Below are 15172 nucleotides of genomic sequence, written 5' to 3' on the forward strand. Positions count from 1 at the left end.
ATGTAAAATATTCCCAATTTCCTTCATCTAAAATCAAACCCATCAAGTACATTGACTCTGTCTTGGACAGGAAACAAAGAAAAATAAGAGTTTTCTAAGACCTGAGCCAAATCCATTGTATTTTCCATTTCCAGTTTATGAAGAGATGGATAGACAAACTGAATTGGACAAAAATCAGTTTTTTGTTTGTTTGTTTGTTTCAAAAAAAAAAAAAAAGAGGACAAAAAGATAGTGAGAGGTATCCAAGACTGAGAAACCAGTCACTACCTGCTTGGAGCTGCTAGGCATATGCTCCACTGTAATTTCATTTTAGTTTTATTTTTAAGTTCATTTTTAATATTAAATTCTGAATTTTGATTGGGAACAGTCCCAGAATGACTGAGAAATTCTCTGCACTGTGGTTCGATGGACGCTGTGCATATCTAGCTCCCACTGACATTGGTACTGAACAGGACCAGAGGGCTGTGGAAGCATGTCCAAGACAGTTCTTTAGGAATAGGCTGTCCATCTGCAATAAAGCAGAAGTTTACCCAATGTAGAGCTGCCAGCCACTGTAGTATCTATAATATAAAGATTATTGGTTTTCTCTATTTTCTCATATGGCTTTAAAGGCATTTACTGAGCTGCTTAGTGGAAGAAAAACCTGGCCTTTAAGCCTTTCTTGGGATTTAGTTTGCTATGGTGTATTTTTCTCTTGTGTTTTAAACACCTCTGCTGTACGTCCTCATTGTGATTATTTATTTAATTGTGCCAGATAAGTATTTATTCCCTTAGAAGTAACTGGTTTAATGATGCAATAGGTGTAAGTATAATATTTGCAATATGTGTCATTGTTTTAGTGACATAGCTTTACTGAAGTTAATATAATCATGATGTTTATTGATACTTGTAAGCAGAGATAGAAAAGCCATAGCACCCTTCTTTCATCATTTTTCTTTGCCTTTTTTGAAGATCACATTATACACAGAAACTTTGGGTGTTTGAGGAAGGGGGAGATAAAGGGTCAAGATGGCAACTGTTGTACTGACATTGAAGCACAATTACGGTGAGATGTAATGTGTCCCCCCTCTTTCAGAAAAGGTCACAGAAATTTCTGCTTGTTGGTGCCTCTGATGTGTTGTGCAATGGAGTGCATGCCACTATCTACAGACAAGCAGATCATGCAGCATAAATGCACTCTGGAGTCGAGACTTGTAGGATATGTGCCCTTTGCCCTGAAAGTGCTATCGTTTCTTCTAATGAGATTACTGTTTGGTTACATTTCAGTCTTCAGCCCTTTCTTGCTGCAAACTTGCTGGAAACTTACTTTACAGGAATAGCACAAAGTGTCTGAAGGTAAAGTGCAAGTTTGGCCCTATTCTTCCTTGGATTAGGTTATTCACACATCAGAGTGAGATGCACAAGGAAATTCCACCTGTGATTACTTCACAAAACCAAGTGCACCATTAAGTGCTTAAAACACTGAATAAGAGCCAGTTATTCTATACCACATTTATTCCATAAAATAAGAGAAACCACACAATTAGAAAACAGCTTTAGGAGCAAAAAGTTGTCCTACCTTAATATTAATAATAGAGTTGTGCAGGACTGTAAAATTGCGGTCTGATCGTACCTTTATTTCTGAATGGATGTAACATTTGGGAAAAAAAAAATCTTTCTGATCCATTGTGCCCTAAGGACATCAGGGTCACAGCACTGATTATAGAGATAACCTTTTTGTTCTCCTGCATTCATTACATAAATTGACAGCTTATTAATTGCAATGACTTCTCCCTTGAATTAATTTATTTTGTCGTTCTTTATTTCAAAAGTAATTGACACATATGGTTTCTGATGACTTGTTATTGCTTGGTTATCATTTCTGTTCTTCACTTTTTCATCTAAGGCTTTCAACATCAGATGTGTTTTCACATTTCTACTGGTTTAGAATGAATGTGAATGTGTTTCACTCACAGACAAGGAAAGTGGCCAGGATTAGAGACAATTACAAATTAAGTGTGTAGCTAATAGCCACTAACCAAGGTTCAAAAGGTTTCTTTTTAGTCCCTGCAGTGTGTCATTCCAGTGTGCAACAGTGGCCACAGCTTCTAAATGCCATGAACTAGAGAAGTATGCAACCTTCAACAGAAGTAACCCTCCCATTTCTTGGCTGGTTTTCACCCTAGAGTACATGGTGGTTGGGAGATCTCTTCAAAATAACCAAGGGGCACCTACAAGCTCTCTAGTCCAGCCAGCACCAAACTCTTTTACTTAGCTAGAAAAAACATCTGCCTGCATACTTATTCATTTTATCAAAAGGTATTATGGATTAACAAACCTGAGTAAGATCTTTCAATTCAGTCTAATGACCCCTTGCCATAGCCTTCATTTTACTTTCATTTCACCATGTTGCTTCAGTGGGAGGTTTTCACTGACACATTTTGCAGGAGGGCTCTAAGGGTGAAGTCCTTACATGGACACTGTACATCATTATATCACATCCTGTGAAATCCTGACAGGGAGACATTGCAGTACTGCACAAGACTTACCAAGAGCATCATGACTGCATTTGCCACTGAAAGGGCAAACTGAAGTTCAGCTGCTCCATGGTTATCTGCAGCTTTACATGCAACTCTCCCTGAAGGTCAGCTGGGACTTGAAACTCACTTTATTTGTAACTCCTCAGCATAAGATTTATTTTTTACTTTTGTTACAGATTTAACCAGTATCAGGACTAACATGGCCCTGCACTGTGAGCGTTGCCTTTAGGGACTATCAGAACACATCAATTGCTACTTTTATGATAATTATTCCCCCCTCCCCTACAATTTTTCCTCCTAATAAAAAAAAAAAACAAACAACTTTAATTCAGCCATAACTCCCCATAACTCAGCCAGACTTCAAGGCACAGCAGCAATGTATGTAGAAGAATGGAATGGAATGGAATGGAATGGAATGGAATGGAATGGAATGGAATGGAATGGAATGGAATGGAATGGAATGGAATGGAATGGAAATGAATAGAATAGAATAGAATAGAATAGAATAGAATAGAATAGAATAGAATAGAATAGAATAGAATAGAATAGAATAGAATAGAATAGAATAGAATAGAATAGAATAGGTCAGTTGGAAAGGACCTACAAAGATCATCAAGTCCAACTGCCTGACCACTTCAGGGCTAACACTGAAGATCAGTGGGAAGAGGGAATGATTCTAACTCACTCCCATTAACTGTCCCAGACAGTCAGAAATACCTGACTTTAAAAAATTAGTCTGGAAGCCTTTATTCCTTGTACTTTCTGTTCCTGATCAGGCAGAAAAATACCATTCCATAGAGCAGAATAGACTAGCTCTTATCACCTGCTGTCCTTCAGAATTGGAGCCAATAGAAACAGCTATAGCCATTTAAAATGGAGACCCTAGAAAGGGAAAAGGAGAAGCTATCCACTTCCTTTATATTAAAAAGTGGTTGGTGTATGCCTATTTTAAGCTAAATACAGACTCTAGTAATCATCTTCTTCATCAAATGGACAGTAAAATCTCTAAAATTATCCATCTGAGCATATGTAGATGCAAAGAGGGTCAGTCATGTCACCCTCTTTATCCCAGGGAGCAACTAAGACAGTAAGGCTGACAGTGAAGAGGTTATTCCTGATGCTGAGGAAACCTCAGATCCCATCACTGGAGTAGAAGTCACTGCTCTAGCAACTTAGGTTCCCCCAGAAAAGCTTCTAGTTCCAATGAAAGCCTCCTGAGGCAAAGGGTTAAACTTATATTCCTGACACTTGGAGTGGACCTAAGAGCAGAACTGGTGAAAGTTAACAGATTTCTGCCTCACTCAGGATTGCCAGCCCAGGCACCTGCAGCTCAGAGAGCCCTGTTGTCAGTTTTCTCACAGTCTCCATGAAGCCAAAAGCATGGGCAGTCAGCCTAACCAGATAGGACAGAAACATTAAAGTCTGCCACTGAATTCAGAGAATAAGAGACGGTGTAAAGATTTGACTAAGTCAGAGTGCTAAGGCAACAGGGAAATCAGCTGATCCCATGAAACAGCATCGTCTCAACTAAGCAAAGAGTTTACAAATTTCCCTTGGTTAACTCAACCAGTGTCCATAAAAGCTCTTCAGCTTTTAGCTCCATGATCTAAGACAGATGATCCAAGAGAAGACAAATTTACAAAATACCTGTCTTTGCCATCAAAATCCAAGGTCCGTCTTTAAAGCTATCAGCCTTTTCCTAAAGACCTTTTTCTTGAAACCAATAAGCATTCATCCCCCCTCTTCAAGCACCTTTCTTCATGAATAACCACTTACTGCAGGAATTCCCTGTGGGGCTAATCACTCTGCTTACAGAAGGGACCTTGCTTCAGATGCTTTATGGATAGCTGGCTCTTTATAACTGTGAAAGAAATGCAGCTTCGGCTGTAAGATGGCTGTCCCTCCCTCTCATCAGCTCCACTCACCCATGAACCCCCCTCCTCATAGCAGTGTATTCTGTATTTTTTCCTTTTAGATTATCTCCTCCTTGGGGCAGGGGTTGTGTCTTGGTATGTCTCTATGAAGTTCATATAATCAGATACCTCTGATCTTGACTGAAGCCTCTTGACACTACTGTAATATAAATATTATATAACAGTTGAGGAAATATCACGTCCTGACTTTTGGGAACTCTTTTTCACACACACACCCTCCTCGGTATCTTACTACCTTTGTTCTCAGAGGCAGTTGCTACTGTATTTTATACATACAAACACGTGCAGAAGAGCAATACATAGGCATTTTGCCTTGATTTTTTAAAAGACTTGTTAGAAGCTGTTACATTTTGCCCAGAGTGATATAAATTAGTGGACAACATGTGGATGAAAGAGTGAAGGGGTATGATAAATGCCACTGATCAACGTCTAACCATAGCTGATGTTATGTATATTTATACTGCATCCAAAAACATCCATTAAAAGAACATTAAGGTTGAAAAGCAAGCACTGAAAAGTCAGGAAATGAAAGAATTAAGTTTGTCTTCATCCAGTGCTCATGAGAATTTGCACTATGAAGTAAAACAGAGAATCTGAGGGGGATGGAAAAAGGAAGCTCTCTTATTTTGGATTTGATCTTTTTTAACTATTCCAAGAATGTTATAATCTTACAATTTCTAACCCCAGTCACACTGACCATCACAAGACAATTCTCCTGCCATATCTATTGCCTCCCACCTCCAAGCAGCCAGGCATTGATTTCTCATTTAAAACGGAGAAAATCCACCAACTTACATTCCTTCCATCTGGCTCCATCCACATGTGGTTCTTGTTACCCACAATGCCCGTAAAAAACATTTGCTCTTTCTCGAGCGGTTCATATTTCCTCCCTTTCCCTGCCTTTCTTCTGAAACCACTCTCTTCATTAGTTTCTTTCCTCTGTAAATACCCAACTAGAAGTGAAAGTGCATAGGCACGGGATCAATGACAGTTATTGCCTGGGAGGTACTTTGGAGACCCGGCACAGTGTTCAGTCAAGCAAACCCTGCTGCAAGGCCAGGAGAGCGATGAACACACAAAGTGAGTAGCACTGAGAAGCAGTTACAATGCTTTGCAGTGGGAATCAGGGCACTGGGAGGCCTGAATTTCCCAGCAGAGAAACCACACAAGACCAGACGAACAGAGCCAGAGCTGGAGCTGTGCACAGAGATGGCTGTGGGGTGTAAAGGTGAGAATATAGATGTAATGCTGCCTTTCTGTCCTACTTTAGAAAAACATTGAGAATAGGGACATTGCAGAAAATATCTGAAACATTGGAACAACTGACCCAACGCTGAATGAGGTAGGAGAAGAGGAAAAGGCAACAGATGCCTACAAGCTCTGCCCCAACATAAGCTTTGGAGACTTTTAATGCTACTTAAAAAAGGGATAATAAGGAAGAGATTTTTGAAAGAAGTATGCCTGTCTAATGGATGCAATGAAAGCGTAGAAACAAAATGTGCCCCAAACATGGGACGAGCATGCAGGCTCATGCCACAGGAGCCCGGGATTCAAGAAAGGGCAGATTCTTCTCGTCCAAGCAGAGTTTCTCTCGGGATACCAGCCTCCCAGCAGTGCCTGTTCTCTGGCAGTAGTGAGAGTAGGATCTTGACCACAAACACCCTGAGTAAGTTCCCTATGGGGATCTTGGGGTCTTAGCTGTCTTTCCTCCAGTGCTCTAGCTTTTCCTGCAGTGTGAAGAAACTTTCTTGTGGTAACAGGGATCTTAATGCTCTTCAGCTCATGGAAAGTACTGGATGCGTTCGCTCTCTGGCAGTCCCATGGTCTACTGCAACACTGTCCCCTGCTCCCAGGAAGTGTTCATTTGACTGTGTCGCTTTCTGCTTCTTTTTCTGGGCTGCAAATGTTCTTCTGCTGCCTGCAAAGCTGGCAAACCAACATAGGGATGGTTTAAAAAAAATAAAACCATAAATCCCAACAGGGGATTTCTTGCACTTTCTCCCACCTGCTGGCCCTTTTGTGGGCACGTGCCGTTAGCCCAGCATGGGCAACATCCTGTACTGTTTTGCTGGACTTTTCTGACCTCCAGTTTCAGTTTTACAGTAATTTTGCATTTCCTTGTATCCTGTCTAGTGTGCCACAGAACACTCCGTCCTCTGCAAGCTTCACTGTGATGAATCCTAATGTTTTCTTAAAGGATTAATTTGAAATCTGCTAGTAATCACCTCCAGGTTGTTTTGATCACAGTCACAGTCTTATCAGGTCTCAGGCAGCCTCCAGAATTGTAAGATCTAGTCTTCAGCCTGAGCCCAGCCACAAACACTCCAGCAATTTTTCCTTCCTTTTCATTTTATTTAATAACATTCCTCTCCTGTGCTTCATATTTACATGAAGCACCAGAACTCCTCAAGTTTCTAAAATACAGTTTAATAATCAGCCTTTGCTCTTTAACTTAACGGCAATCTGGCAGACACCAGTTATTGCTAGAAATGAGGCTGCCTTCTGATTGCCTCCACCACTTGCCGATACAGAAAACAGCACCCTCCAAACCTTCCCTGGTCGTGATCCGTCTTCCCTGTTTCTGTTCTTTACATTTAGCTCAGGCACATGGTGGACATGCCCTTGCTGATGAGGCTCTTCTGTTGTTTGTTGTTTGACCCCAGATGGCTGCATCTAACCGTAAAGCCTTCTGCAATGCCCCATCTGGACTTTCTCATATGGGAAGCTCAGCTCCTCCAAGGCATAATCTTCTGCAGTGCTCAGTGTACTGCAAATACTTGGAGTTTTCAGCAGCAAAGGTCCTTCTAAATAAAACACAAGTTGTTTTTACTTTAAATGCTGACTTTAAAGAGTATATAACTTAGCCAAAATCGGACAGATTTATGTAGGGCACGACAAAAGCAACTCTCAGAACAAGTTTTCAAGATTTTATGACGGCCTGTCTTGGAATAACTTCTGGATTCTGTTTTGGATCATAAAGTGTTAGTAAGTGAATGTGGAGACTGTTCCCATAGCCTTTTTGAACTACCTGTCTGTGATTAATTATGGACAACGCTGAACGATTGTACCTCTCCGCCAACCTCCATGTTTGCGCAGTGACTAACATGGTGATGTCAGTTCTCACTAATGTATTTGCCAATTAGGAAGATTTAGTGTGGTGACTGAAGACAGCAGAGCGTTGGTGGCAAATCTGTAATTGTCCAAGTCAAATATCTGACAACTGGGTGTTAGAAAAAGTGCTTTAGGTTTTACCCCCATGTGGGTCTGACTGTGCATCTTTCTGCAACACTTCAGTTTGTATCACATCAGGACACATCAGTCACATTTTATTATGTCACAGCAAATCACTTTCTGGCTCGCCATAATACTTAATCAACAAATCCAATGCCATGTGCCACACTCTGAAACATCAGTCAAGCTAATGCCACCAAAGGAAATGTCTCGATTTCCTTTGTAAGAACGCAACAGAGTGTGTACGATATCGGTAGCACATCAGAAGTCCACCAAGATAAGCGTCCCCTAATGTGAAACCCCTATAAATGTCATAGGAAGCAATCTCTGCCCTAAAAAAACTTGCAAATAGGAAGCAAAACCATTTGACAGTGCAGGCTCCCCTCCCTCCACACACGCACATCAATGAAGAACAGATCTCCACCAACTTGACAGGCTCATGAATGCCTAGTCCACCAAACCAGGCTAAGATGTGTGCACCACTGCTGGTGTGTGAAACACTTCAAATGATACTTAGAGGCAGCAAGCTTCAGCTGCCTATGTCAAGGCAGTAACCCTGTAGCTCGTGTAATTGCCTCTGTACAGGAGTTCGTGTTCAGCCGTACCTCCCTCTGTGAAAAAGTTGAGCTGCAGGATAAGAGCTTTCACACAACCAGCTGCTGCCAAGCAGCAGATTAGCAGGTAATCAGTTGACTGGTAGTAACTTCGTCAGCTCCCAGAGTCTTGCTGTGTGTTGAGGGCGAATGGCTGAAGTGTCGAGGTACGTGCACGAGGGGCAGAAGGAGATGGCTGAGGTATAAAGTTGAATCAGCTCAGGGGCAAGAGGAGTAGGGGCGGTATGGCCCCAGGTCACTACGCTTGGAGGATGGTGGTGGGCAGAGGATGAAGGAGGTAATGCAGCAGCCCCAGTGGGAGGGAGTGCCATGTTCAGAAGAAAGCGAATAGAGGCTTTGACGTGCCTGTGCATGGCTCAGCCTTGTGCTGCTGCTACTCACGCACATGTGAAAAGATGAAAATTGCAATTTCCTTAAGTTCGGGATGATGCCAGGTAACCCATACAAGCACACCACACTACAAGCTATCAGCAAGCTGTCTGCTTCTCCAGCATGGATAAAAACAACAGCATCCCAGGCTGGCAAGCTATCAGGAAGCAATGCCAAATCCAAGTGGCTTAAAAAAGAATCAGCCATATCAAAGCCACTGTGGAAGTTTTACTTCATTGCTTTTTAAAGTTCGTGATTTTATTTTCATCCAGCAGAAGACAGCTACTGGGTTTTCTATTTGGAGGAAACCTAAATCCTAAAGTTAAGACATAGAGAGTCCAGCCTTATTCATTTCTACACACACTACACTCACTGTACACACAATCACTGTGATGAGAGACAGTCGTATGCTTTGGCCACTTTATGCCAGCTACACAGACACAAAGAAACTGTCCAGGGAAATAACTTTGACAGAGAGGGGTTTATCTGGCAGCATTTATCTAGCGCTGCCTCTGCATTCCCTTTTCAGGACCTCCCCTCCTCCTCCACCCCCAGGATGATGGTGGAGGAAGGGATTAGGGAATAGAGGGAGAAGACCAGAAAGGAAACATCACCAGGGAATACTAAGTCTTCAGCTTTTCTCTGCCTGACAGCAGTCCCTCAGCACTAGGGATGCAAGCTACAGCAGCCCTGTGAAAAGGATAAACCAGCCCCTGCGAGGACCCAAGAGCAGAAAAATAAACCGACAACACCCAGCACTTCTGTGACATTCCTGAGCTGTACAAATCACTTGCCCAAGTCCCCGCATATTGCCTCCCTCCTCCCAGCTATGCAGCACTGCCACAGCAAATCCACAGCGCCTGGACAGCTGGTGATGGCTGGGATTTGGCCTGGTATGTGGATGTTATTTGGGGGGTTTGTTGCATTTTTATGTTGACTCACTGCATACAATGGGCCAATGTTGCCATCACCACATAACTGTCACAGAACTTTTTTTTTTAACTATTATTGTATTTATTCCTTTCTTCCCCTGCCACCCTGTAACAAAGAAAGGAAAATCCAGAACAGGACATGTGTTATTTAATATCTGTGTCAATGTCAGAATGCAGGCATGCTTTTATTCTTTTGCCTTTTGCAATGAACGTGTGATACCTGATATATTAGGTATTAATAAAGCAGACTGCTTTATGCTGTTTATATTGGTAATATGATTCTGGATCATATCCCCAGCTGAGGGAGGTAGGAATGTAGATTTTTCCTTGTGTATTATTGCCCAGCCATGGCTAATCAAGTATACAATATATTCTGATTTTTGTGTATTGTTTTATTTTTGATTGACATAATTAGAACCAGCTCTCTATATAATAAGTACATATATGAAATGTGGAAGGGAGAGAGTGATAGCTAAAAGACATAGAGAATGAAACAAAATAAAATCAAGTAAAGAATCCAACAGAATGGTGTACCCTCGCACATCACCAACAATTTTACAGTACTTCACCTATAATTGCCAGCACTAATCCCACCCATGCCTACAGCAGCGATCGGTCCCAGACATCTGCACAAGAAATGTCAGTACAGCCCAGGGCTGAAGGTCCCCATATGCACTAACCAAGGGGTAACGGCAGAGGGGAACTTGCAGAACCATGATAACATAGAGTGGGAAGCATTTTTTTCTCTTGATGGTGAATAAAAAGTGAAATTTACAGAACATGAACATGTTCGGTTAAAATAAGTCTCTCTTGAATCTCTGACACACGCCTCAAAATAATGCATAAGAAGTTTTGTGCTCCCCTTTGTCTTTCCCTATATACGTACTTCCCAGTTTCCCGCAAGTTTTCTTCTGGATTATAGTCAAAATCCTGCTGTGAGTAATGTCAGTGACAAAACTCAGATGTCATCAGGTACCTTCCCAGCAAGAGAAAATCCTCTTTGTTTGAATGTCCAGTGCCTCTCAAGGAATGGCTAATACTTCCATTAATTCAGTCAGCACTGACCTTAATTTGCTTGCTCCTGGATAGGAGATCTGATCACATAAACCACTTGCACTAACTCATGGGTTTATCCTGCTGAGGAAAATAGTGGCTGGCCTGCCTTGTATCACAGCACTTGATGCCTGTTCTGCAGGGCTTTTTGCATAACATCTGGGGAGCGTCTACTTCTAAGGAAGTTTGAAAATGGTCCCTTTCATCAGCATCAGATCCCATTGTATTCAATGAGAGCTGCAGGTGTTCTGTACCACTTGGGGCCAGGCCCTTCATCATAATAAAAAGGCCAGATTTGAGCTGGAAGCTCTGTCATTAAAACTGCCTGTAGTGTATTAGTAATCTGCTGAACCTCCTAGAGGCCCAGAGAAACCTTCTGCTGTGTTACTTTAACTCTTTGTGATTATCAGAACAGTGAGGATCTAAGAAGGGGCACATTAAATTCCTGTCACATCCCTTCTCTGAGATGCCCAAAGACTAATAGACCCAACAAAACATTTCTTGGGACCGCAAAGTAAAAGGAGCTCTCTCTGTATGAGATTGCATTGACTGTCAGAAGTGCCCACAATGTTAAGATGACTGACAGCCTCTCCCTCCATTTTATTTTACAGCTATTTTAATTTATTGAACACCTGGAGATGCTTATGAGACTACCCAAACCTTTTTTTTTTTTTTTTGTGCCTCTGATATGCACATTGAATGAATCCATTCCCTGACACCCTCCTCCCAAGTGAGCACCATTTCATGCAAGGGGCTGGAGCGTAGCACAGGGCGTGGGGCCATTTCTGCTCAGGCCATGGGAAACAAGCTCAAGGAGGGCTTGCAGTCCCTAAGGCACCCCAGTGGTTTATGTTCTTACTGGATAACATCGGGGTGGAAACACCAGGACCGTCATGGGAAGGGAGCAGTGACCGTGTGGAGGCCCACGCTGGCAGGCTCCCCACACAGCTAGGCCCACTGATAGGCCCCACGCGGGCATGGAGATGTTCTTCTTGCAGAATTTCCCCAACGCCTCACACTTGGATCATCTGGCACCAGGGCAGTGTTGGGGACACAGATGAAGGAGGGGAGCAACATAGTCCTGCGTTGCCAGCCAAAAAGCAATTGCCACCTGGCATTGATCAGAGAGGTATATCACTGCTGCGGGATCAGCCGAAGGAACATACAGGCATAAAAAGAGGAGCAAGGTTATTCGGGGAAGGCTAACCACAATGAAGAGACTGGTCTTTCACGTCATGTTTATTAAAAGCGAATTATTGGATCAGAATGATTATTTAAATTGGTTCAACTAAATATTAGGATATGGCCCAAGTCTCCTATCCAAGTGAACATATGCATACACTTCTCTGAAGCTCGAAAGATTTAGCAAGTCAAGACTTAAGAAAGGGGAGAGATTTACTTTCCTGCTGTAGGTAGTTGTTTATATTATATTTCAATTTTCACATAAGTCTGTTCTCGTTGGATTCAGCGAAGAACAGAAATTGTAACCCAACAGATCTGTGTAGTGTCTTGGATAATCTTAAGATGAGGTTTGGAAAAGCTTCTGAGAAACTTCCAAGTATCTATAGCCAAACTTTCTAAAATTTGCCAATCTCTGTTATTGGAATAGTTCTCCCTGTCAAAAGCTATGACTTGCACAACTCAGAAAGGTCCACAGAGAGTTTTTCATTCCTTTTTCTTTTCCTTTTCCATTTCATGAGATTCTGCATGTAATTTTATTATGAGCCAGAGGCCACATTACTGTGAGCTTCAAGAAACAATTAGGGTTGTGGTCACAGCAACTTGCAGAGAGTGCAATGAATTAATAGCATCATGTTATAACTTGATAATGATGCCATGTCACAAGTTTAGCACAGCATCTCATGAAATTTCTCTTACACTAAAAATGGACCTGAAACAAACCCCCAAACACTCCCAACCTCTGGGATTTGGCTCCCAGTCCGACTCTTTGCAAAGCCAATTATTACGTAGCAGGCTATGCCAAAATCCTGGATCAGAAGCCTATCTATTTTGGGATCATATCCATCCAGATCCAAAACTTTTCAAACTAGGGCCCTGTCTCTGTTTACAGACCAACTCAACAGTGTGAAACTGCTATTGCTGGCCTGCCTTTGTCCACTGGCTGCTGGGAATGGATGTGCAGCGTTCTCTTGGGTTGGGTCTTTGCCTTCAGTGGCTGGAGGTGCAAAAGCAGCCCCAAGCCTTGTGGTGAGTCTTACTGACGCTCTCACTCACAGGTCTGCCAAAAATAAGCTATAATGCAAGTTCTGCATCTTTGCACATGACTGCTTAGTAGTCCTTGGAAGGCTCGGAGAAGGCTTTAAGCTCAGGAGGAGCTCAGGAGGAGGCTTCATCAGGCTGTACCACTACAACAAACATTACTGCTCGTTCTGCCAACAAATCTCATTTCTCTTTATTGACAGAGCAGCTGCTTTTCCATCCAAGAGCTGTCAGTCCAAGATGAAGGAGGACAGACTTCTCATGGAATCAAGACGTTAGAGCATCCAAAAAATATAATATCACCACACATGAAAATAAAGCTCTTTTTTGTGGTTATCATCTTTGGCATTAGAACATAGTTTTTCCCCTCATCCTTATGACTACTGCTGAAAACTATTCTAAATGAACTTTTCAGGAATTTTTTCTCCATATCTCATGCATTCAGCTCCTGCAGAAAAGTCTTGGAACTGTGTTGCTAAGCCACTGTTCCCTTCTTCCTGGGTCTCAAAAGTTATTATGTGATGTAGAAATTATGTAGCTCTGTTACCCCTTTGTAGCTCAATGAGCTTTTAGTGGAGACTGAGTCGGGCTGGGAACGGCACGCTGGCTGCCACTACCAAGAAGGAGAAACAATTTCAGAGCATGGCGCTTGGGAGCACATTCTTCTCTTGCCGGTGTTGTATTTTCCTCTCCTCAAAAGACACAGAAAAATGGAGCACAGAAACTGTGGGTGTTCTTGCAATGTGCCTGACCTCTGGGGAAACCTGGACCTCCATGGGGAATCAGTGTCTCTAGCAGCAATGCCCCACTCAGCACCCCAGTGCTTTGTCCGCTCTCCAGCTCCCTGCTCCTCTGCTGTCTTGTGGTCTGCCTGGCCGTGTCAGTATTTCAGAGCCAGTCCTCGGGTTGGATTTTTGTTTGTTAAGATGTATGTCCATTTCCAAAAACATTGACAGAAGACATGAATTACAAATATTATGATGCATTAAGCTGTGAAAAGACAATGGTTAAATAAGAAAGCTGAACGGCGGGGACCACAGAAAATAACTGGAATTCCATCAAAAGGGAAGATGAATGAACAGAACTACACTGACATCTGCTGGTCCATACATCAGCGCTGGTATTGTTCATACCACCGAAAATTGCTGCGGTGAAGGAAAAAAAATGACACGTTAAACTCGATAAATCCTTCAAACATACCTGCCACTTCCACCACGTTTATCCACCACCTACTGCCCTGCTGCTCTCTCTGGTCATCTGGGCAGCATCTCATAGGGAAGAAGCTTTTATATTTGCACAAGAGTAGGGTTTCTTTCTTTTTTTTTTTTTTCTTTTTTTTTTCTTGTTTTGTTTTCAAGCAGACAAAAATGTTTCATGTTATTGTAGCACTATGTGGACTGCTGGACTGGCAGAGATCCTGCACAGGCAGTCAGTGTGTGCAAGGCTGGCTCTGTACAACTTGCACACCAAATTCCCCACACGCAGGACACCACACCCTGCAGTGTTGCACCCTTTCACCCACTAAATCTGGTAACTCCAGCCCTCATTAAACTTGCTGCATAAGCACTGATCAATTGTACATCACATAAACAGTAGGTGCAATGGGTCCTAGATGCTACAAATTCACTACACAGCCTTTAGGCACTTGTTTCTGTCCAGGAGATCTTGCAGAGAAATATAGAAGGAACTAATTTTGGAGTTTCAAATTTTTGCAGTTTAATTATTTTTATTTTTTTTAATGAAGATGGATAATACTCAAATGCTCAAAAGTATAATTTTGTACCTAACACAAAAACAGTCATTGGGAATGAAGGCTATTAGGCTTATCAGAAAATACATACACAGGAGGACTGTGACCTGGGAGAGCTTGCTGCACATTTATCTACCTTTACAAGTCTTGTAGGGAGCTGTTTTTTTATAACACTGAACCAACCTTTGTCTTCTGAAGACATGAAGAATAAAGTGGATGCATGCAAAATCACTTATACATTTATACTCATATATGTCAGGACATGTGTGTGCTACATGTCCTTATAGACAGAGGCTATAAAGACAGCAGTGAATCATTATTTCCCCTTGAATTTGATGGCTCCTCTATGTTTTGTACATATTGATAAATAAACACAGTCACTTATTAAAGCACAATCCTTACAACTCAAGCCAAAATACTGTCATATTTCAGTATATGAAAAAATGTACACGTCCATTTAGTTGTTTCTCAGAAAGGCACCTCCTCTAAACACTCTCTTCCCTTAAATAGTAAGTTAACAATGATATTCTATTGCTTTTACTGAAAAAAT

The 15172-nt window shown here is 42.0% G+C and overlaps 1 long non-coding RNA gene across 32 annotated transcripts in view; it reads right to left on the minus strand.

The window, feature by feature from the left end:
* LOC310894298 overlaps nucleotides 1-15172 on the minus strand; it is a 63455-nt gene that overhangs the window by 13264 nt on the left and 35019 nt on the right. For 29 of the 32 annotated variants that reach the window (XR_014579752.1, XR_014579764.1, XR_014579765.1 and 26 more), the window contains one exon: nucleotides 11923-14017. The exons of 1 other annotated variant lie outside the window; for it this stretch is intronic. This is a non-coding gene — a long non-coding RNA (uncharacterized lncRNA). Of the gene's footprint in view, nucleotides 1-11922; nucleotides 14018-15172 lie in introns of those variants that run through there. 2 more of the 32 variants (XR_014579781.1, XR_014579783.1) reach the window with 1 other exon arrangement.

Source organism: Anser anser, assembly GCF_964211835.1.
Source record: "Anser anser genome assembly, chromosome: 2".
Classification (NCBI taxonomy): Eukaryota; Metazoa; Chordata; class Aves; order Anseriformes; family Anatidae; genus Anser; species Anser anser.